The sequence below is a fragment of the Protopterus annectens genome, chromosome 6.part0, assembly GCF_019279795.1.
Source record: "Protopterus annectens isolate FY-2018-M chromosome 6.part0, PAN1.0, whole genome shotgun sequence".
In the NCBI taxonomy this organism is placed as follows: domain Eukaryota; kingdom Metazoa; phylum Chordata; order Ceratodontiformes; family Protopteridae; genus Protopterus; species Protopterus annectens.
The window spans coordinates 184,442,144-184,468,608 of NC_056737.1; the positions used below are offsets into that span (position 1 = coordinate 184,442,144).

Below are 26,465 nucleotides of genomic sequence, written 5' to 3' on the forward strand. Positions count from 1 at the left end.
TTCTGCTGCTTTTTGGTCTAGGGTGCTTTTGGACGATATTTGTGCAGCAGCGACCTGGGCCAATTCACATACCTTCATTTCCCATTACAAATTAGATCTGATTTCAAGGGGGTATAGCATCCTTTGGCTGTGCGGTGCTCAGGAATATCCTTCCATAAGGGCCTCCCAGGATTGGAGTAGCTGGGGACTCTGTCCCACAGGTTGCAGATAAAATGAAGTTAACTACTTCAGATAAAGAAGTTGTATACTCACCATAATGTTCCATCTGAGTAGTTATACTTCATTTTTCTGCAACATTCCCTCCCTCCATCCCCCGGACATTGTACTGTCCTTTCAGGTTTGGTTCATTGGGCTGAGTTGCTTATGTTTTTAGTTGCAGCAAACTCGATCTGAGGGAAGATAGGAGATGGGTAGGGCATTATGGGTAAGGGAAGTAGCTCGGAGGTCGGAGCAGATGCTAGAAAAAAAGTTGCCGGCTCGGATCCGATACGGATCCATATACCCACAGTTTGCAGAAAAATGAAGTATAACTACTCAGATGGAACGTTATGGTGAGTACATAACTTCATCACATTTCCCACCCACCATCCCTCCTACCTGGTTCAATTGTGGAGGAAGTTGAAGTGGTTTCCTTCCACCTTGGTAGGAGTCACCTTTAGGATTATGTTAGCAAACTTGATCTTGGGTATTAGAGGGCAGCAGGGCATTATGGGAGAGGGAGGAGCCAGAACCTTGGATCCGTTTACTGAATGTTGCCGACTCAGATCAGATATCGGATCCAAGACCCTATGGTGATGAATGAAGACGTTGGATAACACAGATGCCAAGTTTTGGTAAGTACATAACTCTCTTTGTGCTTAGTGTTGGACTACTGAGATTACTGTCTTTTTCCTCAATGCAGTATTCTGTTAGTTTCCTTACAGAAAGTCTTTTCACAACTAGCTAAGGGATGAATATTGGGGTTCTATCCCTTTTAATTCTGTGCCTCTTGCTTTTCCTGTAGCTGGTTCTTGACCGGCTAGTTTTTTTTGACCCATGTGTTGATGGATTCTGATACTGTTCCCCCCCCACCAAACCATCTGCCCCATCTGCACCTAAAAACCAAAAAAGAAATAAAAGGCAAAAAATGTTCCTCAGTCTATTGCTTGTGACTCCACAGTAGCCTCAGCTAAGTGCAGGTTATTGGATCACTTGCCTTCTTTTACCTGCAGGTCCTCTGTTGTGGTGTGGTGTGGTAGTGTTACCACAATTGTACATGACACGTCCTGCGGGGTGTACCACTGCCTGGCTCTGATACAGGAGAACCAAACTCTTTCGATGTGGGGAAGTCAGAGGTGCAGAGTTTATTGCCATGAATGATGCATCTGCCTCCAGGGTTCTTCCACCAGACTAGTGCATGCTAAAAAGAGACAGAAGTCCTACTAGGTGGTGGGGCAGTAGTCTCTGTCTGGGTTCTCACCTGAAGTGGTGGCTATAGCTAGTTCCATTGTCAGGCAGATAATTATAGGATACATACCCCTGTTATTAGTAACACCAGTGCTTCCACCTTCGTTCATTCATTTTAGGGATACTGATATCGATGAGGATTAGGTATCTTGAGAGTTTTGACCTGCGTGAGTTTGGTCAGTCAGTTTACTCTGAAGACAAACAGGTGCAGGAACCAAAACAGATGTTTTTTTCACCAAATGCTTGCTATATTTATAAGTTCATAGATACGTACTAGCTGCCCTTGCAGACCATTTTAAGCCTAAGCCAGTTTAATTTTTTGTGCTTAAAATAATCTATCCCAAATAATTAAGTATTATCTCATAGATAATACGAAGGGATGTATATATGGGATAAAGCATTTAGGAGCTGCCTGTTTGCAGTAGCAGTACAGGGGACAGTCCTGGGGTAAATTTTCTGTTTCCCATTCATAGAGCTAAGTTGCACTTGAATGTGGGAGTCTGTTCCAGACCAGTGGTATCCTCTACAAGATGTACCTGTCCCTCCAAACCTTTCTGTTGATATTACAGAAGAGGTTTAGATCCCTAGACTGAGTATTACCAATGCCATTTGACTTGCTGATGTGCAGTAAATCCATCAGTAATGGGTTGGAGGATGCCTTGTATGCCAGACACAGGTTGCATCTTAGCAGTAGATAAAGAGTACAGTGACAGGACCTTGAGCTGGTCCATGTAGGACAAGTTGATTAGGCCTTGTATCCTTTTAGTAAGGTATTTCTTTGGGCTTTCCAGTTTTTGCACATGTCTGGACAGATACATGCCAAAGGGGGCACTTTATTCAATGACTGGCCCAATGATGGCTGAGTAAAGAATGACAAAGACATCCCTAGATGTAGATGCAATCCGTTCGTTTATTTGTGCAGTATAGAAGGACGTTCTTACAACAGCAGACCTATGTTGGACAAAAGTTAGGTCACTGTCCACATAAGTTCCCAAATTACAAACAACTGGGTTAACTCTTAGGGGTGTATTATCATTGTGGCAGTTCCTGGGGTAGATGACTTACCATAGAATGTAGTAATGTACTTTTTTAGCATTTAATGTCAGTCCATAATTTCGTCACCATTTATTACTTTGGGACAAACCTTCCTACATGATAGTTAAGTCATGTGGGGATTCAGTGACTGCTCCTAGGTTGCTGTCATCTGCAAATGTATTCAGCCACAGCCCTTAGGTAATGGCTTTTACTTCAGAAAAGTAGATGCCAAACAGGAGAAGTCCCAGCACAGAGCCCTAGAGGACTTGACTGGTCTCTTTGTGGAGGTAACTTCCCCTATTTTGATCATCTGTGTCCTATCTGTGTGCTGGTTGGCAATGCAGAGGGAGACTTAATGGTTTATTCAGATGTTCTTCATTCCACATTGCTGCAGTCCTAACTATTGGGTAGTCCGCTGTCCAGTCGGCCCGAATACCAAAGTATATGGCTGACGTCGGTCAGGGCGCATTAGACTGACGTCAGTACGTCAGGGTACTAATGCGCATGACCGACGTCATATCCTCAGTCTTTTTTGCCGCATGGTCCGATGCAGAAGCAGTTTTGCGAGTGCAGGTTGGCGTTCTGAAAGTTTCTGAAGTCAGAGTTTCAGACCGAATCAAAGTTGGCTAAGTACCCCGTTGGGGAATATTTTGGTTTTTCTTGCCTCAGTATTTAACCGGATGTCAGAAAAAGTGAATAACTGTATTTCTTGTGGGAAACAGATACCTCATAGGGATTACCATACTTTGTGTATACCTTGTTTAGGGCCTGAGCACGACGTTGTTGGATGCCGCTCTTGTGCTAGGTTTAACAAACGCACTATTAAGAGAAGGTTAGACTGTGCCAGGTTAGTTTTTGGGAAGCGTTGTAATTATAAAATGCCGTCGGATGCTCCGACGCCCGCTTCGGCCAAAAAGCGCAAGGACAAAGCAGCAAAGCCTAGAGTGGAAGAACCGACAGTCCCGGACGTCGGTTCTTTGGAAGGCTCAGTGGAGCCGGAGGTTCTGCCAGGAGTTTCTTTGGAGTCTCAGGGAGAGACTTTACTGTTACAGGATGTGTCCTCTCAGGAAGTAGGCCAGGCTGAAGGGGCTTCTCAGGTGGCTGTTCTTCCCTCTCTTCCTAAGGTGGTTAGGGCCTCCCCTTCTGTTTCCAAGGCTTCTTTAAGAGGCAGGCCTAGTTTAGCTTCAGTGGGGTTTCTCCGAGTGTTTCAGGGTCTTTGCCTAAGAAGCATATGCTAAAAATGGTAGAGGATTTGATTACTATGATTAGAGGTTCTATGCCCCTCCTGATAAGAGGCCTAGGGTGGAACCTGAGTTTGAGAGTTTTGAGCAATGTTCGAGGCTTCTGAGTCTTCGGCTGAAGACTTGCAGGAGTTTCCTCCTTATTCTGATTCTGATGTGGATGATTCTACTCCTTCAGCTTCGCCTCCTGAGGATTTTTCATTTTCAGAGACTCTGCATTCCATGAGGGAGCATTTTAAATGGGAAGGTCAAGATTTCTCTGATTCCAGGAAGAGGCTTAGGGAATTCTTGTTTTACCCCAGCATAGGCCTTTAGCTATACCTCCTGTTCTGAATGTGGTAGAAGATGTTTTTGCAGAGGCTTCCTGAATCCTGATTCTTTGCCTCCTGCCCCAGTTAAACCGGATAGGTACTATAGGGTGCCTGAAGCCCATAAGTATCTTTTAAGAGTCCTAGGGCAGACCCGAAACTGTCTCTCAGGGGCCTAAAGGTGTGAAGGCTTCTGTTGTTAAAAATCCTGTTCCTCCTGATAAAGAGGCAAGGGCTTTGGATAGATGGGGAAAGAAAGTGTATACTTCTTCCACTTTAGCCATGAGGGCGTTGAATTGTCAGTTTCACATGTTAAAATATCAGAATTATCTCCTTTCACAATTGAAGTCTAAGGTGGATGCTCTGGCTGAAGGTATTGAGTGTAAAGAGTTGCAGGATTTAGTTCATGTGTCTGAACAGGTGGGTAAGCATTCCTTGCAGTGTGGTTTTGATGCTGTGCAGGCCTCCTCGAGGGTGGCTGCCACTGGTTCTGTTCTTCGTAGGCACGCCTGGTTGAGGGATCAGAATTTAGCTGAGCATGTTAAGACAAGGATTTTGGATGCTCCTTTACAGTCTGATGTGTTGTTTGGTTCGCCTGTGGAAGCAGTTTTAAAGAAAATGGAGGACAAGGCTAAGTCTATGCAAACTGTTAAGGATTTTTGCAGGTGCAGCCTCCGAAGTTTAGTAGAAATTGGCCTACTAAGGGATGGACATATCCTGCTTATGATTCCCAGTCTAGGGGTAGGTCTAGACGTGGTAGGGGCAGAGCTCAAGGTTCTTTTAGGCCTAGAACAGGGAGTTCACCTGCTCAGACTTCTGGTGAGGGCAGGGGTCAGTCCTTTCGTAAACAGACCCAATGACCTGCCTTTTCAGCTGCCAGTACATTCTCGCCTGGCAGCACCTTTGGGAGGAAGGCTGTCTCTTTTCAAAGAAAATTGGGATTTAATTACCCAAGACAAATGGGTTCTGGATATCATTCACCACGGTTACAGATTTTATTTCCATACCTTGCCTCCTTTCAAAGGCATGCCAGACATTCCTCCTCTACAAAGAAAAGAGGCTCACAAGCAAATTTCTCTGTTGCTCCAAATAGGGGCCATTCAGCCAGTTCCTGTGCCAGAAAGGGGCCTAGGATTTTATTCTCGCCTGTTCCTAGTACCGAAGAAGGGGAACACGTGGAGACCAATTTTGGATTTATCTATCCTCAACACTTATCTGGACATTCCCAAGTTCAAAATGTTGACGTTACAACAGCTTTTACCTCTACTGGGCAAAGATCACTGGATGGTAACTTTAGATCTCAAGGAAGCTTACCTTCATGTGCCTATCAGACTAAGTTGCAGGAAGTATCTGCGTTTTCGAGCTGGAAATTCTCATTATCAGTTCTCTGCATTGCCCTTTGGCTTATCTACTGCGCCCAGAGTATTCACAAAGGTTCTGGCTCCAGTGATAGCTTACTTCAGACTAAAAGGAATTCAAATCTATCCTTACTTGGACGACTGCCTGATTCTGGCTCAAGAAAAGGAAGTCCTTTTACAGCATTTGGAATATGTGATAGCAGTGCTAAGATGCCTAGGGTATTCTGTGAACGAAATAAAGTCCAGTCTAGTACCCTCTCAAGACATGTGCTTTCTGGGTGTGAGACGGAATACAGCAGCCCAGATGGCCTTTTTAACCCCGGACAAACAACAGAATCTTTCCAGTTACTTCCAGCATCTATCTCTTCAGTCCGGGCTGACTGCAAGGACAGTCCTTCAAGCCTTAGGGTTCATGGCATCTTGTATTCTGGTGCTTCCCAATGCCAAACTGCATATGAGGAAGCTGCAATGGTATCTCAAAAATGTATGGACACAGCACTGCCAGCATTTGGACACTGTCATTCAAATAATACCTTGCATTCAAAAGGAATTTATGTGGTGGGCTCAGGAATGTCACCTAAACAAGGGACTCTCTGTGACCCGGCCAGAGGCGAGTCAGATTCTAACGACAGATGTCTCAGACATTGCTTGGGGAGCTCATCTAAATGGAAAGTGGATACAAGACAAGTGGCCTGCCAGACTACAGCATCTACATATCAACATGAAAGAGATGTTAGCAGTCCAGTTTGCATTAATGGCTTTCAAGGAGTTACTTCTTCCAGGGCAGGTGTTGATTCTAACAGACAACACAACTGTCATGTGGTACATCAACAAACAAGGGGGAACACATTCTTACCCGTTGTGCAGGCAAGCAATGATTTTATGGGAGACTGCGCTCAGCTTGCAACTAACTCTTCAGGCAAGGTTTCTGCCAGGAGCACAGAACTCCTTAGCAGATGTGTTAAGCAGACAAATCATGGATCCCCACGAGTGGAAACTGGATCTTCATGTATTTCAAAATTGACAGTGTCATGGGGAACTCCAGACATAGATCTGTTCGCTTCTCCACTAAACCACCAGCTGCCAAAGTTTTGCACAAAGAGGTTTCATCACACAGCTTGGAAAGTGGATGCTCTTTCTTTCAGTTGGAAAAATCTTCATGTGTATGCCTTTCCACCTCTGCCTCTTCTCCCAAAGGTGCTCCTGAAGGTCAGACAAGACAAGCCAAGGATGATTTTAATAGCTCCAGATTGGCCTCGGCAACACTGGTACCCATTACTGAGGAGTCTGGTAAGGAAGCCTCCATGGCCTTTACCTTTGATTCCACACCTGTTGTCTCAGAGGGACGGTCACCTGCTCAATGTCAAGCTACACTCTCTTCATCTAACAGCCTGGCATATTCTGTTTTGAAACACAGCAGGTCTCAACTTCCTCAACCAGTTTTAAATGTGATTATGGAAGCCAGATGACCTAGTACAAGGAAAGTGTACGCAGAAAAATGGAAGAGATTTTTATTTTGGAGTGCAGCAAACAATTTGGAGATTTCTGAGCCTAATTTGAGTGTGGCTCTTCAATATCTTACTGAGTTATTGGACAAAGGTTTGTCTTTCTCTCCCATTAAGATTCATGCTGCAGCAATTTCAGCTCACTATGATTGTGACCCACCATTGTTTTCACATCCTTTGTTCAAGCAATTTCTTAGAGGGGCAAAGAATATAAGACCCCCACGTAGAGCTCCTACTCCTGCTTGGGATCTCAATTTTGTGTTGGAGAAACTTACTCTACAACCTTTTGAGCCTGCGGCTACTGCTGAATTGAAATACTTGTCATGGAAGACTGCTTTTTTGTTGGCCATTACTTCTGCAAGAAGGGTTTCTGAGTTGCAGGCCCTTATGGCGGTAGAGCCTTTTTTGATTTTTCATAAGGATAGGGTATCATTACGTACTAATCCTTCCTTTATGCCTAAGGTGGTTTCTAGTGTGGCTTTAAACCAAACTATTCATTTGCCTACTTTTTATGCAGATCCCCAAAATAAAGGGGAAAAGATTTTGCACACTTTAGATGTACACAGGCAATTGCGTTATTATTTAAGCAGGACTAAGGATTTTAGGCAGTCTCAGCAGTTGTTTGTTTCTTTTGCTTTGAGTTCGCAGGGCAAGCCTGTGTCAAAACAAACTATTTCTAGGTGGATTGGGTTTTGCATTGCATTTTGTTATTCCCATCATGGCAAGGAGATTCCAGCTGGGATTAGGCCTCATTCCACTAGGGCTACTGCCACTTCTACAGCATTTCTAAGGGGGGTGGCAACTAAGGATATTTTGGAGGCAGCTACTTGGAGTTCAGTGCATACTTTCTCTAAGCATTATCACCTTCCTCTCTACTCTAAGTCTAGGGCTGGTTTTGCCACAGCTATTTTGCAAGGCATGTTGTCAGCTCCTGCTTCTTTATGATTTGCCAGCCTCCTTACCTCTGCTTTGGGATTCTACCCAATAGTTAGGACTGCAGCAATGTGGAATGAAGAACATAGTACAGTTTTGTACCTACCATAAATGTAGATGTTCGAGGATCCACATTGCTGCAGTCCAATTTACCCTCCCTCCTTCCCCTCTGTGTTTAGGGGTGGTTGTGTAGGTGAGGTTATATTCTGGTAATTTTGTATATATTGTACATATTTTTGGTGCAGGTATATTTGGCCTTGTCTTTTTAGGGTCTTCTGACATCTGGGGCAAGAAAAGACTGAGGATATGGCGTCGGTCATGCGCATTAGTACCCTGACGTACTGACGTCAGTCTAATGCGCCCTGACCGACGTCAGCCATATACTTTGGTATTCGGGCCGACTGGACAGCGGACTACCCAATAGTTAGGACTGCAGCAATGTGGATCCTCGAACATCTACATTTATGGTAGGTACAAAACTGTACTTTTGTTTAGCTTTTCTACTATGCTTGAGTGAGAAATTATGTCAAAAGCTGTGGCAAAGTGCACACCGTTTTACCTTTATCCATTGCTTTAGTGACCTTTTCAAAAAAATCCGCCAGATTGAGTGAGCATGACTTGCCCTTGATGAATCCATACTGAGACTAGTCCAGTGTTTGGAGGTTCTCTACTTCCTGACTGATTGTCCATAAGTCTTTTGATGGCTTTGCATATGAGGCTGATCAGACTTTTTTGGGGTCTGTAATTGCCTGGGTCTGTGGAAGGTCCTCCCTTATGCAAAGGAATGACTATAGCTGTTCTCCATTCGCTTGGTACAAAACCTGTATGGAGGCTGAAATTGAACAATGTTGTTAGGGGTGTGGCTAAATCATACTTCACTCCTGTTTAGGATGCATCCAGGGATAGTGTCAGGACCCAACGATGCAGTATTTTTAGTCTTTGACAGCACTTTTAAGACTTGGCCTTGTGTGATAGCTGGAGGCGAGACAGTTTCAAGTATATCTTGAGAGACAGAAGGAAGGGAAAGAGGGATAAATGTATTGGTAAGTAGGATTGCTATATCTTTAGCTTCAGTATAGGTAATATCTTTCACAGTCAGCTCAGCGCATGGCTGCTTTGTGCTTTTGATAAAAATGCTGCATCATTGTCTTTGGCTTGTGTAGTTGTTTTAGCCTCAACCTTGGCTTTGGTGGATTTTATTAAGCTCCCGAGTTCTTTGTTTATTTTTAACATTCTGGTAATTTGTCTTGTTTTTTTTTTTTTAAACAGAAAACATCATTATTGAATTATTACTTATGATCTAGGCAGTCATGCATTTGTATAAATGAAAGCAAACCATACTGACATATTTTCAGTTGCAAACATTTTACATCACATATAATCTTTTGTACAGTAATTGTTAATCAAACATTACGTAGATCATTCAGTTCCTGCCTTCCCTTAAACCTCATTCCTCCTACAAAACATTGTTCTGCATGTATTGTTCCCACAGTTATAATTTTTTCTATGTAATTTGCTCCTACCCTTTCCTTAACATCTCACTTCAGTTCTTTTTATCTCTTTTATTATATTTACTATTTTTAGTTCCATTGGTTTAGACTTTGACTTCCACTTTCTAGTAGTTTATTTTTTGGCAGCCACCAGAATTAAACTCAGCAGTGCCTTACTATGTCTAAGCAGTTCTGATTCTGTATCACAGCTCAAAACAAATCATTTCCTTAGTTACACCAATTTGCTCACATGCTCCCAATTGCCTCTTTCTTCTCATTATACCTCCAACATTTGCAATCTGCCTGAGGAAAAATTCTTTGGAGTCTGCTTTGGGTATAAAAATACCTTTGCAAACACTGTCAAGCAAAAATTCTAAATCATCTTGAATTTGCTGCATATTTGAGAGCCATACATATATCCTCCCATTGTTTCTTTGTGAATTGCTTATCCAGTTACTCTTCTAATCTTTTCTAACTAACCTCCTCTGATTGATTCCTATAGTTATGCAATATGTAGGTTCTACTAAAAAGTATAGTAGTGCTGGTCTTTCACTTATGGTCCCCCTATTCCTTTCCCCTTGATAGGGAAAGCAATCTATAAATTGCAATCCAAATGTATTTTTGGCCTCTTCCCATTTTGTTACCTTTCCCTCCCTAATATACTCTAAATACTTGATTCCTTTGCCAGTTTTCTCCAGAAAATTCCAGTTTTCTGTTCTCTGTACCCCTAATTGCAGTCATCCCTATCGGCAGAATCTCCTTTCGCTATTCCCATGTTGGCTTAGTTCTTAGAATATTGTCTGCTACTTTATGAATATAATATTCTGTATGTTTTATTTTCCTTAAGGATCTCCATCCAGAATCCCAGTCTTACCTTAATTCTTCAGCTTTCATTCTTTTTCATCATGCCTTTCCACTTTAAATTATTGCTTTTTGCTTGTGCTTATGTATAGAAGCCTTAACTATTTAGTGCTGAAATAACTCTTAAAATCAGGTAATTCCCAAACCACCTTTCTCTGTTGGGAGGTTCAACACATCACACTTAACTGTTGCACTCTTTCCTTCCTTCCTTCTCACCTGATTCATCCTTCAACTCTTTAGGAATTGTTATCCACATCTCCTCTGGTTGATAAAAATATGCCTGACCTCTGGATAAAACTGAAGGGACTAAAAACATTTTCACTGCTTGTATTTTGCTATCCATATCATAAAACAGTGCTTCCAATTTCTCAGTTTTTATATTAATTATTGTTTAGTCTCATCCCACATTTCCTTCACTGCCCCAACAGTATCCTTTTTAACCTTTCAAAATGGAAAGGGTTGTGGGATGTTTGCATAATGGTTAATTTGTTTGATTCTCACCTGGGATATTTTGCTAAGCTTAAAATGGCTAACAAGGGAAGTTAGCCTAGGGTTTACTATCAAAATGTCAAAATTCATATGGTTGATGTTCATTTGGTCAAAATCATTGCATCGACTGGTCAAAATACTGAAATTAAAATGTCAAAGTTAAAATGGTCGACAAACACCTGCAAACTAACACTAGTGTTTTTGCAGGGGGGCTGTGCCCACCTGCACCATCCCCATCCCCTGCTAATTACATATTACAACTCTGAGATCGCACAACAGTGCTGACAAGGGTAAATCCTTGCCTGTTGTCAACATAATATCGACAAAAATTCGAATGCACTGTCGACCAAATGAACTACTTAATATTCATGTATTGACCATATGAATGTTGACATTTTGATAGTAAACTGTTAGCCTAGTACTAATCTATGAACCCACACTCCTAGAGACTTCATTTTATCACGTTGCCATAAGTATGGATATTGCTGAACCAATTTGGGTGCGGATAAATAGTTTACAGCTATTGCCTTTGTTTTATCTTCATTAATTTTTGTATCCCGAAAAGACTTGAAACTGTCTCAGAATGCTCCACATTATGGAGTTGTCCTTTTCTGGTTTTATCAGGTACAAAATTATATCATCTGCAAGTAAAGACAACTTTTCTTGATTACTGTAGCGGATATAGCCTTGAATTTCTGAGTCCCATGGTTTCTTTGCCAGTGGTTCTAAACATAACACAAATAACAAAGGGGAAAGGGGACACCCCTAACTGATTCCTCTGTTCAAATAGAACTTATCAGAGTGGAAATTCCCCCACTTTAATTTTCGCCTCTGACCCCTCATATATCACCCTAATTAACTTTATTATTGTGTCAGGGAATGCAAATGCTTCCATTGGCCTCCTCATAAAATCCCAGCTTACTGTCGAGTGCTTTCTCTGCATCAAGGCCCATGAACAACATTGGTATTTTCTTATATTCCGCTTCCCTTTGGATCATCGTTTTGTTAATGTCAGATGTTTGCCTTCCCTCCACATTGATCCATATCTATCAATTTTGGCATCACCTTTCCCATTCTTTTATCCATTATAGACATGAACACCTTATAATCCTAGTTTAGAATCAAAATGGGCCTATATGAAGATGGATCTGATGGGCCTTTACCTTCTTTAGGTATTATAGCCACCACAGCTTCTTCCAGGATGTTGGTGCTTCTCCTCCTTTTAAAATAATGTTGAGCAAAATCTTCCAGATCTTTATCATTTTCTTTCCTCTTGGCTTCCAAACATCCACAGGAATGCCATTTATTCCTGGATACTTTCTTGTAGATAGGTTAAACATCACCATTTTTATCTTATCTCCTGTCTTAATTATCTATAATTGAGCCTCATCTACTTCTAACCTTGGCAGATTTAATTATTCCATAAACATTTCCATTTGTACTTTTTCTTTATTTCCACAGTTCTCTGCTTACGTAGATTTTCATAAAATTTCCAAAATATTTCCAATACCTTTACAGGATCTCTTAAGTTCATAGGTAGGTACTAGGCTATCTGCCCGAGGGCATTTATAAGCCTAGCCAGAGTGTGTCAGCTTTCGCTGCCCCATTGATTAATTAACTGATCCTCTGTCAAGCAGAGCCAATGAAGTGATCCCAGGGGTGTATTTTCTGTTACCCATCCACTCGTCAAGGTTTCTCTTGAAGAGTGTTAGTGAGGGGCTCTGTCTGATGTAATTTGGAATTTTGTTCCAAAGCATGGGGAGTCTTTGTGACAGGAATCTATCCCTCCAGCATGTTCTATTTATTGTTGTGGTGAGGTTTAGCTCACTAGAGCACGTGGCTCGCAGTGACTTGGATTTCTTTAGGTGGAACATGTCCATCAATTCTGAGTTGGACATGGCTTTGTAAATCAGGCAGAGCTCACCTCTGAGTAAGCGATATGCCACTGAGTACAGCCGGAGTTTTTTCAGTCGGGCTGCATAGGACATATGTTTGAGACCAGTAATCCTCTTGGTGAGGTACTTTTGTGGTCTTTCCAGCTGTTGGAAGTGTCTTGTGAGGTACATCCCAAATGGGGCATTGTACTCTATGATGGGTCTAATGTGTGGCGAGTAGAGGGGCACTGTAACCTCTTTATTTCTAGATGTGAACCCTTTAGTAATTAGATGGGCCACATAGAGAGATTTCCTAACTACTTTGGCAATATGATTGTCAGAGGGAGAGATTACTATCTATCTGGGTCCCCAGATCTCTTATTACCTCTTCTGCATTAAGGGCTGCCAACTCTGTGGTAATCCTTGGGTGTTTTGTTTTTCCCAAACGGGATGACTATGCATTTTTTGGCATTTAGCTTGAGGCCATGACTTTGACACCAGGTGTCCGTCTAAGTAAGGCCGTTTTGGAGGATGTCCGTGTCAGCTGGAGAGTCAGTTATGGCTCCCAGTTTGCAGTCATCGGCGAACTTGGTTAGCCATAGTCCTCCTGTGTTTGTCTGTACTTCTGAGAAGTATATGCCGAACAGTAGGGGTCCCAGGACCAAGCCTTGTGGAACACCACTTGTGACTGGTTTAGAGTCGGACCTGGAGCCCACTATTCTTACTGTGTCAGTTCTTTCTGTAAGCCAGTTGGCAACCCATCTCATGACATAGGGGTTTATGTTCAGGCTGGTGAGTTATTCTGTAATACCCGAGTGGGGAATGGTGTCGAAAGCCTTGGCGAGGTCAAGGTAGGCTGCATGAACCACCTTTCCCTCGTCTATGGCCTTGGTGACTGTCTCAAAGAAATCAGCCAGGTTTAGTAGGCATGATCTGCCCTTAACAAAGCCGAACTGGGTCGGGTCAAGTGTTTGGAGGTTCCCAATGTCTTTGTTAATGAGTTCCATGAGTATGCGCTCCATAGCCTTGCAGACCAGGGTAGTTAGGCTTATGGGGCAATAGTTACCAGGGTCAGTTGTGGCCCCTCCTTTGTGGAGAGGAATAACCATTGCTGTATGCCATTCTATGGGCACATAGCCTGTGGAGAGGCTGAGGTTGAACAGTGTGTTTAGGTGGGGGGTTAGTTTGTTCTGTAGTTCGTGCAAGACGCAGCTTGGAACACCATCTGGTCCCATTGATGCTGTGTTTTTGGCTTTTGAAAGGGCTGTTTTCACCTGTGCGTCTGTGATTTTTGGGACACTACACTTTTCCGGTATTGTTGTGGGCCCTTTTGGAGGTGAGAGGGGGGTGAAGCTTGCGCTGAATCTGTCTGCCAGGATGTTGGCAATATCAGTAGGTTCAGTATATTTTGTGCTATTTTGCACTAATTCACTGCTTATCTGCGAGTTGCCACTAAGATTCTTAACATAGCTAAAGATGGCTTTGTGGTTATCTTTTGAATCCTTGGCTATTTTTCTTTCAAAGTTGGCTGTTGTTCTCTAGTTATCTCTTGTTATTTTCATTGCTATAGGCTCTCTAAGCTTGACAACAACCCTTTCTACTTTTTGTTGCCTGGGCCATTATGCTAAAAGTTTTTATGCTCTGGAGTTTTTATCAGAAATCAGATTATCATCACTCTTTCTAAACTTGTGTAGGTTATTCAGGTAGTTCCTTATATTCTCTTTAGCACTATGCAATTTTGCTTCTTTTGTGAGATTCCTTCTTTTCTGCACTACTTTTTAACCTTTGTCATTCACTCTGAATTCTCTTTACATTCCCAAACATATTTCTTTATCTTTTATTTCTACTGTATTTTTAAACTCCACTTTATTTTTCCCCATTCCCTAACTACGTTTACTGAAGACATTTCTATCTTCCCTAATAACTCCTGAATAATTTCCACCACCCATGCGTTAAATTCCTCGCTGTTTAATAGGTGGGGAAGCTCCAGTGCCTCATTTTTATTTCATAATCCTTCATTTTTATTTTAGTTATTATTGGCATGTGATCTGAATGTTGCTGGATGGATATCAAAACTTTCAATTAAATGCACGTTTCTGTGAAATACAGTTTCTGTTTAGCCTAGCCCAGGTTTGTGTACCTTGGTGAATAATGCAAATTCTTTCTGAGCTCATACTAACGAATTCATGTCTTCCATACCAAATATTCCACTTTTCATACTTTTAGACAAAATTATTTTCCTTTAATGCTTGCTGATATCATGGTTCAACCATCTGGATTTTTTTGGGTTTTGCCATTCACGTGTTCCTTCAGGGTACAGCTGCATCTATGCACCTGTTTACATGCTGTTGTAGTGTGATGCTGTACATTTTTGAGTATTCAGTGGAGTTAATTGGGTTTGGTGGGAATTTGAGATTTACCATTGTATCACTTAGGAGTAAATAGCTTGTCTTAAAGAAATTTCTTAATGTACCTTGGGTAGAAAGCATACCTCTCAACCTGGAAACATCAAAAATCTGGACAAAGGCCCATGAAAAATAGGTACAAATCTGTATGGTGATTAACATAAAATTTGCATACATAATTATGTAACCCCACCAACAAACATGGAATTGTGGGATACCAATATTCAACTCTTAGCCATACTCTCAACCTCTTAGCACAAGAAATGTGGACAAATGCAAGAATAATGGGGTAATAAGGCCAAAATGTAGGGACAAATTTTAAATATTGCTGTTATAAACATAAAACGTTGCTAGAATAATAGGTGCTACATTTAGCATGGATTTTCTGAAGACTATTAAGCCTAAAAATTTAAATTAATATAATATAATATAATATTAATTTTATAAATTAAATTATTCACTGACTTCAGTTCTCAATGATTTGCCAGAAAACCAAACATTTTACGATTACTAAACCAAAACTGTTAAACAAAATCTGGACATCCTGTGAATACCTGCACAGTTTAGAGGTTTGTATGAGTAGTAGTACTTCACATTTAGGAGTGGGAACGACTGAAAACTATGTTCACACAACTCCATTCTCCTTGTCTGGTAATTACTCTTGCTTTTAACACAAAACCCACAACTTCATTCTCCTTACACTAGTATTTACTATATATAAAATATGTGTTAATATCAAAATATATATTTCTTTTGTTTCTCCTAATACATCGTGTAACGCAGTTATTATATCATAACATTTTGATAATACTTCAGCAAACATTGCTGCTGTATGAATTTGTTGTGTTTACCTTTTATTTTGTTCGTTACCTGGGCTAATCCTGCAACTGGTTACTTAGGTTCACTGTTCTACTACCCTGGTAAACAAAGTAAATACATTCAAGAACGGCATCTCTCTGTATTAAGTTGGCATCACATGTATAGATTGAAGGAGGTGGGTGGGTGGGATTTGCTATTGAATTGAAAGTTTAATTTCAAATGTTGCAGACACTCTAATTCAACTTCACCACTAAAAAACACTCAACAGTGTCATAGATTACACTTCTCCAAGAAACACGCTGTAGTACAGATCTGGCAATATATTTTCAGAAACAGGCAGTTGTTTACAATTGAACTATTAAGGTTAGGTGCCTACTGTTGCACCTTAAATCTATCATGAGATCAGGTTTTACGAATATGAAATCACCCAACTGCACAACTAATTCCTGCATCAATCCTACATAAAATTTCTCTCATTCATGTTAGTTATTTAACTGCACTCAAGCTTGGGCACTCAGCAAAAAGTGAACAGCGCTGAATCAACTTCAGAATCTTCCTAACGGAGATTGATAGATGTGACTGTAAGTCATGAGCACAGAATCAATATATGGCAGTTTATGATACCCAAAGTGTAAAATCAAGATTGTGCAGATTTTAAAATGATTATAAATGAGCAATAACCGAACCTGAACAACTAGCAGCGGTTTACCTTCCCATTTAGTGTGTAGTGCAAGACTGCAGGTCACCATTTTTTTCCATGCTAAACTTTGGTTGTTGCCCTCAAGCATACTCTTTTACTTATCCTGTCTACTCCCGTAATGTAATGACCATATGTGTGTGTGTTTGCTTGTTTTTTTTAATTCTTTTTTTACTTACCTTGAGGTCGTGACTCGAGCTGCCAAAGCTGGAGAAGTAAATTTCCTGATCATGGTATCTCATCTCCTTCAGCCACTACTGAAATGCATTAGTCTAGTCTACAAAACTTAAAAGTTAAATTGTGCACAGCTTTCTATCTGAAACAGAAACACTCCACAGCAGTCAGATCATCAATCAAGGAATCCTTGCTCGTTGGTTGGTTGTGTGGCAACCGACATGTCACTATTGGGGGGGGGGCAGGGCTGTGTTGCCACGGCTGTATAATGACTTTGTTTTTCTTATTTTTTTTTTTTAAATCTCCCACCTGAAACCTGAGTCTCCAAGTTCGACAGGCGGTCAGGCACTGCCTCAGGAAGCAGATGTAGTCATGCACGTCGGCGATGCATGATGACATCCATAATTTAAAATGGTAAATAAAAAAAAAATCGGGAATTGAAGGGACCACATGGTAACTTGTGGCACCCCATTGTTTTGACTTCAAAACTGTTAAATACCAAGGTTTTCGGTATGGTTGAGAGGTACCGTGGAAAGGATATCTTTTTTTCGGTTTTATTTTGAAGGTGACTACTTTATGGTCAGACCTAGTAAGTGACGAAGATAAGCGAGGGATGGTGCAAGATGCTCCCATATTACTAAGGACAAAATCCAAGATATTATTCACTAGTGGGAGTCGCTGTGTTTGTGCATTAGTGCTGGTGAACATTTCATAGTCTATAGGTTGATAATTTAGATCAGCTAAGAAAATGGTATTGTTTAATACTGAGTGATTCTAATTCCTGTAGATAGGTGCTATGGCTTTCTTTTGTCATAGAGAGAGTTCTGTAGCTAGCTTATATATGGTAAGAGGCTTTTCTGATGGTTATTTGCACATGAAGAAGCTCTAGTGCATCATGCTGCTTTACCAACCTTGATGTGAGTCTTTTCTAGATGTAGATTGAGACACCTCCACCTTTTTTCTCCTCCTGCGTAGCTGATCCAAATGTGTGGAAGGTGTTATAGCTATGCACATCCAGAGTGCTCTGCACTATTTAAACCATTTGTCAGGCATTACCCAGACATCAGTCTCCTCCTGGGTGTGAATGGCTTCTATGGAGTGGAGTTTCCTTTTTAAGCTCCTAACATTGATTAGTAACACCTTCATATTTTCCTTTGCTTGTTTCCTTATGTTGGTAGGTTTATCCGGTTAGCATTGCCTAAAAGAGGCACTATGGGGTGGACAACATCTTTACCAATAATCAAAACCATAGAGTGGACAGATGTTTACCATTCCTGGCAAAGCAGCATGGTTTGTCAGTCACAGGATCATAGGAGTTTACTAGGCTAATGGCCTAAGGGTCTTTACAAGCCTAGCCAAGTACAACCCCAGTTCTTAAGAATATCAAGGTATTAAGTAGAACTATCCAACAGGGACACAGGTGAAACTCTTGGGATGAATTTGCGGTTTCTCATCCAGTCATCCAAATTACACTTAAATAGGTTCAGCAAGGGGCTCTATTTCACCTGAAATGGAAGTTTGTTCCTCAGGAGAGGTAATCTCTGTGAGATGCATCTATCTCTCCAGCAAGTCCCGTTGATGTCACATACTAGGTTGACTTCCCTAATCCCTTTGATTTATGAATGTGCAGCATTTCCATTAGAATAGGATCTGAGATTGCTTTATATGCAAGGCAGAGGTTGTCTCTGAGTAGTCTGTAAGACAGAGTATAGTGACAGCGATTTCAGTCTGTCAACATATGACTTGTGCTGAAAACCCTGAATTTTCTTTGTAAGAAACCTTTGAGGTCTTTCCATTTGTGGCAGGTGCCTGGTAAGGTACATACCAAAGGTAGCATTGTACTCTATTATTGGCCAGATGAGTGAGGAGTACAGGGGGGTTATGACCTCTTATGTTCTGGATACATTGCCCTTACAAATGAGGTTCGCGATGTAGAAAGCCGTTCTTACCACTGTTGAAATGTGGTAGTCAAAAGAAAGGTTGCTGTCAACCTGTGTGCCCAAATCTCTCACCACTGATTGCATTCTTAGGGTGTTATTAATGTGGTAATCTGCAGGGATGTCACCCTTGCTGAAGGGGATGATCATGCATTTTTTTTGCATTGAGGTTTAGCCCATGACTTTGGCACCAGTCTTTTGTCTGTGTAAGTCCATCTTGTAGGATGTTGACTTCATTTGAGGACTTGATGACTGCACCCAGTTTGCAATCATCAGCAAACTTTGTCAGCCATACGCCTTTTGTTTTAGCTTGAACATCCGAGAAGTAGATTCCAAACATTAGGGGCCCCAGCACCAATCCCTGTGGAACACCACTGCTTATGAGTTTGCTGGTGGAGGTAGTGTCGCCTATTTTTGACTGTGTGCATTCCATCAGTGAGCCAGTTTGCAACCCACCTGACAATATATGGGTTGATCTCCTGCTGGGTGAGTTTATCAGTGATGCCTGAGTGGGGAACATTGTCAAAGTCCTTGGCCAGGTCCATGTAGGCCATATGCATGGATTTGCCTTTGTCCAGGGCTTTCGTGACTCTCTCAAAGAAGTCTACCAAGTTCAAGAGGCAGGATCTCCCTTTAATGAAGCCAAACTGGGTCTGGTTGAGCATTTTGAGGTCTTCTAATTGTTTGTTAAGGTCAATGATTATTCTTTCCATAGCCTTGCAGATTAGGCTTGTCAGGCTTATGGGTCTATAGTTCCCAGGGTCAGTCCAGGCGGCTCCTTTATGTAATGGGATGACATTTGCCATTTCCATTCAGCAGGTACAAAACCAGTGCTTAGACTGTGGTTAAAAAGGGTAGCCAGCTCTGTAGCTCGTTCCTGTTTTAATCCATTTAGAATGCAGCCTAGGATATTATTGAGTCCTATAGAGACTGTGTTTTTGGCTTTGGAGAGAGTGTTTATGACCTGCTCCTTGGAGATACTAGGTAGAGGGCAGGTAGTAGGGATGCTTTGGGGGATATGTGGCATGGACAGGAGGGAGACGTTTTCACTGAAACTGTCAGCTAGCAGGTTGGCTGTTTCTGTGGGTTCAGTATATGTGGTGCCATTAACAACCAGTTCTGCACAGATCTGGGTTTTTCCTTTAAGGTTTCTGATGTAGATAAAGAAGGCCTTATGGTTATCCTTAGTGAAGCAGGCTAATTTGGATTCATAGTTAGCTTTATAATGCCTCAATAGGTGTCTTATTTGCTTATTTAAGCTGGGGAGGGAATGCTTCCAATTTATAGACTGTTCCTTCCTGCATTGTATTGCAATTTCTTTCTCTTATTGTATAACCTGTTAATGGCAGATGTCCACCAGGCAGGCTTGTTCTTTCTTGAGGATCTTGTTTTGGTCTTACCAGGTACAGATGAGTCAATACATTTGTATAGGTGCTTATACAAGGCATTGGTGTAAATCCTAGTGCAGATGTCCATGCATCAGTGAGGGCAGGGGCTATGAAGCTATTAATGCTGTCACATATTAGGTTGTAATTGCCTTTGGAGAAGTTTTTTAGTCTAGTTGCTACTAATGGTGGGGGTGGGGGGGGGCAGATGTTATTGTTCCTTCTAATTTGACTTATTTATAATCAGACATCACTAGGGAGGGCTGGCTGCACACATGAGGTGGTGCAATGATCACCCTTGTTAGTGAGCACCAGATCCAGAATGTTTGGGCCCATTGTGGGGGGTGTCAATCATCTGGGGGGTGTCAATCAACTGGTCCAGGACATTGGAGTTGAAGTCCAAGAACCTTTGGGCAAGTGAGTTAGTACGTGTATAATTTACCCAATCTATGGATGGGTAGTTAAAGTTACCTAAAACCAGGGTGTTTGGTTGTATCTTGTGTGATTCAGGTAGATCCAAGTATGCAGTGTGGGTATCCTGATTCATGGAGTGTGTCCAGTAACTGGCAATAACTTGGAGGGGATTCTTGCCTACACTCATTTGGACCTGGATTAGTTCAAGGGAATCGTTTTGTTTAACCAATCTAGAGATGTATTTATCTTTGATAAATATTGATACTCCACCTCATTTAGTTCTCGCACTTTCATTTTGTGCTCTGAATGTGTGGAAGGCATTATAACCCATTAACAGATGTTGGCATCCTCTAAGGTGAGAGATGCTTACAGTGAGTGCAGTTTTACGTTTAGCAGCATAACCTTGAGGTTGCCTTTTGAAGATATTTTTACATTGGGAATGTTGTTGTTGTGACATTGCCTAAAAAGGCACTGTGGGAGGCAAGAGCCTTTGCCAGTAGCAGAAATCCCAGAGGTGTCAGATGACCACCTCTGGCAAAGCGTGTGGTCTCTCCACCATGTTATCCTTAAGGTGACAGGCACTGGGTCCCCTTAGAATGGCACCAGAAACTTAGCCAATTGTTGAATTCAGTCATTTTTGTTTATATTGTGGTATCATCTTAGGTGATTGTAGTATGCTGCTCAAGGCTAGGTACATACCTGCCTGAGACACATATACAGGGAGCTCAGTCATGTCACTCTTTGTATAGTCCAGTGAGGTACATTTCAAGTCATTCACACTGACATGAACTATGACAGACTCGTAACAGTACTTGTTGTGGAAAGACTTGAGTGCGTGTGTAATCTGGAGGATCCTGGCACCCGACAGACAGCTGACTGTAACTTTCTCCTTGTCCAGCCTGGTGAGTGGGACATCTTTGTGCTGCCTATGACTAAAAATTTTGGTTTAGATACGCTTTGTCTTAGGGACTTGTTTGGCGAGACGCTTGTGGTTTTATGTGTATTGAGTGCTGTGAGTAGAGGATTAGGTGTATGTTTGTGTTTAGGAGGTCTCTGGTGTTCAGGTAAATTTCTGGTGAGTACCTCCATGTATGATAGTTTGTGTTGAGAGCATGGATTGTGCAGGAGGTGTAGTATGTGGACTGACAACCTGTTCAATGTCTCTGTTCTGGGAATGAGAGAGCAAGGATTCCAAAGTCTTAGTATATATGCATCTCTCACAAATTGAGCTTGAGTGGTTTAGTAGTGGGTTGTCAGTGTAAATGAGGGAATTGCTACACTGTCTCAGGATACCAATGTCAATCAGGCTGGCAGGAGAAACTGAGGAGAAATGACCGTCCATAATACTAGGTATAAATCTGCTTACTTTAATGAGGAAGGATGCGGTTTAATTAGGGGCTTAATGCTGGGTCTGTACTAATGGGGCTCTCAAGGGGTACGACACTGTTAGGGATTAGGAGATTTCAGTTATAGTGGCAAATGCTGTAGAAAGCCCAGCTCAGGTGCTCTCCAAACAGCTAAGTGCAATTTTAAGGGACTCCTCAGTTGGAGCATGAGCATCTTCTAAGGGAAAATAAATTTGTTTTATCTTTTGCTTCTATAACCACCAGTGATAACCTCCACTGCGCTGTGGTGCGCTACTCGCAAACATATGCCTCAGATGAAATTAATAGAGCAATGGCTGGTCTCCATACTCCGTGGAGTTGTGTTAAAACAGGAGCAAACCCATGCAAATGTGGTGCTTTATGTAGCAACTGTGAGAACCCCTTTTTAAAACAAATTAAGCAATTTTCAAACTAATTTGGCCAATGGAAATGCTCAGTACTGAGTCTTATTCCAACATTCTCTAACTCAGATGGGTCCTTTGCTACACTCTTCTGCCACAAGGGTGCAGGGGACCCTCTTAATGTAAGATGGCTGGTTTTAGTGCTCAGGTAATGCCAAACAGTCTAGATTCAGCAAATCTGAATCTAGTCTATGCTGTAAAATACACAAGTACTAGAAAATGCAAATTGCAGGAAAAATGGTCTCAAACAGCAAAACAGTTAAAATGGCTAAAAAACAGTTAAAGGTAGGGGCAATTCAGTAATACACAGTTTAAAAGTACAATACAGTGAATAAAGATATTTATTTTTCTGTAGATTTCAAAGGATGCCTTAGATTTCATTTGGATTCACTCCAGAGGTCATAGAGAAGAGAGTACACCAGTTCTAGAGCAGCTCCTGTAAACTGAGCCCTGATCATACCATTCAGGGCTGACAAGCATTGGACCCCCTTTGAATGACACTAAAAATTAAGCCAATTATTGAAGTCAGTTATTTTTTTTTCCTCAAATTGCAGCATCTTCCTTGGAGAAGGTAGAATGCTGCTCAATGCTAGGCTCATACCTGCCTTGGACACCCAGTCTGACAGAATCATACCAGTACTTGTTGTTTAAGGAGTGCATTTATGATCTGATAGATCTTGGCACCAGACATGCAACTAACCATCATTCTTTCTTTGCTCAGCCTGTTAAGAGACACGTCTCTTTGTCTTAACAATAGTCACTTATAACAAGAATGCTTGTGTTGATGCCTGCCTTATGGGATCAGCATCTGTGATTTTAGGACTTCTTGTGCTAAGTGAGGAAGTAGGTTTAATATGCTGTGTGCTTTTGCCTGTGCTGTGTTCTGGAAGGTTTTGAAATGAAAGCAAGTTAATCTTTAGAACCTCAACATATGATGGACTATGTGTATTGTGATGTACTTGAAGAAGTATGATGTGTGGTGTACTGTACTGCTGGCAATATCGGTGTCTGAGTTTACTGTGTCAGATTTTTGCCTCCAAAGGTATTGTATGTTTACATTTTTCACACACTGTGTTATGCTGTTTGAGTAATAGATGATCATCAGACAACATGAGACAATTCTTACACATCCCAAGATATCCATCTCAGTCAGGCTAGCTAGAGAAATTGTGGGAAATGCTGGTGCATGATACTGACATGAATGACTCTTGGGGTCAGGGGTAACTGTAACTGCTTGCAGTTTGGTTTTAGAATAATTTTGGGGTGGACTTCCTAATAAGAATTTAAATTTCAGTACAAAACAATTAGCCTGGAAACCTTTTGCCACCAGCAAGAACCAGTAGACCAATTGCAGTAAAAAGACTTACTAATTTGATAGTTAAATCAGTGCAAGCAGTTATCAGTACACACAATATTAAGCAAATTTATCAAGACTTTTAGCATGATGATAGTTTAAGGGGAGAGACTTTTGCAAAGTTAAAATGATGTACTTGTTGTCAGCAGCATAATAAACAGAGGAGGAGGGAATTATGTTGTCAAATTTTTGTAAGGGGCAGGCAATAACAGATATACTGGGTTTAAGAATGTAATTAAAACAGGGTGGGTAGGAGGGAAAAACAGTTAGACTCTTAGCTCTGAACTGACTGGCCTAGAACTGCCTTAATGAAAAGACAAGTCCTGAACTAGGCTGACATCTGTTTAGTACATAAGAATGGAAGGTTTAATAACAGTTTGACCACTTAAATAGCAAAAATTAAGTGCAGCTATGTACTGGAATTACTAATAGCTAAAACAGATACAGAATTAAAGTAAATTTAAAATTATATCAAGAAATGAAAATGCTTCTCTGTCCTTCTCTCTGAAATTTAGGGATGTAGTTAATTGAGAGCAATCTTCTGCGGCCTCCGAGATGGGCAGGATATTTGATTTTTTGGAGGATGAGGTACCCGTCCTAAGACTTCCTTCCTCCAGTAATCTTGGCATTGGAAGCTGTTTTCAAGAAAGCTTTTAATTCTCCTTTACTTATTGAAGCTCTCCCTAAATAAGTCTTTAGGGAATTCAGTGTGTCCTCCAACATGCAGGGTCTCAAATTCCCTTTGTCTGTCTACCGTCGTCTGTGTCCTTGGCTACCATTTCTAATAAAAAGTGCATGTCTTATTCAAATGTGGTCCCTCAGGATGAAGTAGGCAAGTGGCTAGTTATTCGAGGAAAGAAGCTGACACATTCCAGCACAGTAGCTTTTAACATTGCCTATTGAGCAAAATGTCTGTGTTAAGGAAATAGTTTCTAATGTTTCTCAGGTGTCAAAACATGCGTTAGAGTGCCTTGGAGAGAGAGAGAGCTGACACTATTTCTAGAAATGAAGCTTTGTCTTGGTGTTGAGGAGGTATGCTTGGTTGCAGAGATGGAATTTCTCTGATTAAAAAAAAATGATATTTTGAATGCCCCTGTTGAGTTTGATTGTGTTTGGTACAGCAGCTAATCAGATCATTAAACACTGAGATGACAGAGGTAAATTGATGCAACAAGTGTTGAAAATGTTTCAAATTTTCATCCTTTAAGCAGGATAATTTTCAGAGGCCTGTTAAACAAAAGTCCCAATCTAACAAGAACCAAGACAATAAAAGGAAAAACTGCAGGAAGTGGGTTTCATGAAGCCTCACAAAAGGAATCCCTTTCCAAAGAAGGTTAACTCTCATTTGAATTTATGTATTTTGCTAAGATAGGGCTTCTCTCGTTTCCAAGTCCCCCACTTGGTACTCAGTCTCTAAAATTCTCTCTCAAAGTGGTATGGCCATCAGTTGTTTCTGACAAATGTGTTCTCAATGTTGTGGGCAAGGGTTATTGATGGCAGTGGAAATATTGCTCTTTTCCGTTCAGGTGTATTCCCTGTCATCTGCCGGATCAGTCTATTTCTTCCCTTCTGTCCTGCAACATATGCTAGACTCATGGTCATAGAACTGGTGCCTCCTTCTGAGGGAATGAGGATTTTTTCTTCTCGAATTTTCCTGGTTCCCAAAAAAGAAATTTCGTGGCGATCAATGTTGGGCTTTTCCTCTCTGAACACCTTCATCCAGGTTCATAAGTTCAAGATACTCATCCTACAGACAGTGCTTCCTCTTGTGCTGGAAGACTGCTTACTGGTTACCTTGAACTTAAAGGATGCCAGTCGTCATATCCTTACTACTCATTACAAAATGGCTTGCCTCGGTAGTGGCCCATTGTTGGACTGTTAGCATCCATATTTTTCCTTACTTTGACAACTTTGCTGATTTGTTCAGAGCCTACATCCAAGTGTTTGGAATCATTAGAGAAGGTTTTGGCCTTATTTTCTCTTCTAGGGTCCAGGTTGAACCTCCTGAAAGTTATGCCTTTACCCCTCAAAAACACTTTTCTTTCTGGAGTGTTTAATCAACTCTAACAAAGGAATGATCTTTCTGCCCAAAGACAAGAATCCTGTTTTACCAAAGCGGTGTTTTTGGAATTTTCCATGAGGAATGTCACCTCGGACCGAGAATTCCTGAAACTTCTTGGACTGATGGTGTCCACGATTCTTTTGATACCAGTGGTTCATCTTCACATGAGAAAAGTTCAGTAGTATCTCTGAAGTTGTTGCACCCAGCATATTCATTCCCAGGAAACCCAGTTACCAGTGCTTTCTTTCATAAGATGAGAGTTAAACTGGTGGAGAGAATAATTGAGAGTCAATCCGGGACTTCTGTTATTACCTCCAATACCTGTGCAATCTGCCTGGACCGATTTGTCCAACCTTGTTTGGGGAGCTGTGTCACTTGGGAAGCAAGTGCAAGCCATGTGGGGTCCCAGGTACACATGGTAGCACACCCTTATCATGGAGATGTTGGAGGTGATTCGGGCCTTGAATCTTTTTCATCACCTATGGACTCAAGATCCTTTCCAGATGACTGTGGACACCACCACAGTGATGTAGTATCTCAACAAAGAAGTGAGTTTGAGGCTTTAACCTCTGTGCTGAGCTGATTGGCAGTGATGGCCTGAGAGCTGGCTTCTTAGTATTCTCATTCTCTTCAGGCTTCATACATCCTATGAGAGCAGAACGTTGCAGACAAACTAAGCAGACCCTCATGAGTGGAAGCTAAAGGCAGTGGTGTTTGAGAATCTGGTCCAGATGTGAGTAATGCCTCAAGTAGATCTGTTCACCTCCTTTCAAATAGACAACTAGAGAAATTCTGTACCAGATCTCCTTGCAGCCTTTCTTGGAAGACAGACACATTCTTATTCCCTTGGATGGGAATGTTCCTGCATATGCATTTCCATCCTTTCCATCGA

General features: G+C 41.4%; 1 protein-coding gene across 2 annotated transcripts in view; it reads left to right on the forward strand.

Annotated features, from left to right (window-relative positions):
• POMT2 (protein O-mannosyltransferase 2) overlaps nt 1-26,465 on the forward strand; it is a 1,453,485-nt gene that overhangs the window by 330,145 nt on the left and 1,096,875 nt on the right. The window lies entirely within an intron of this gene.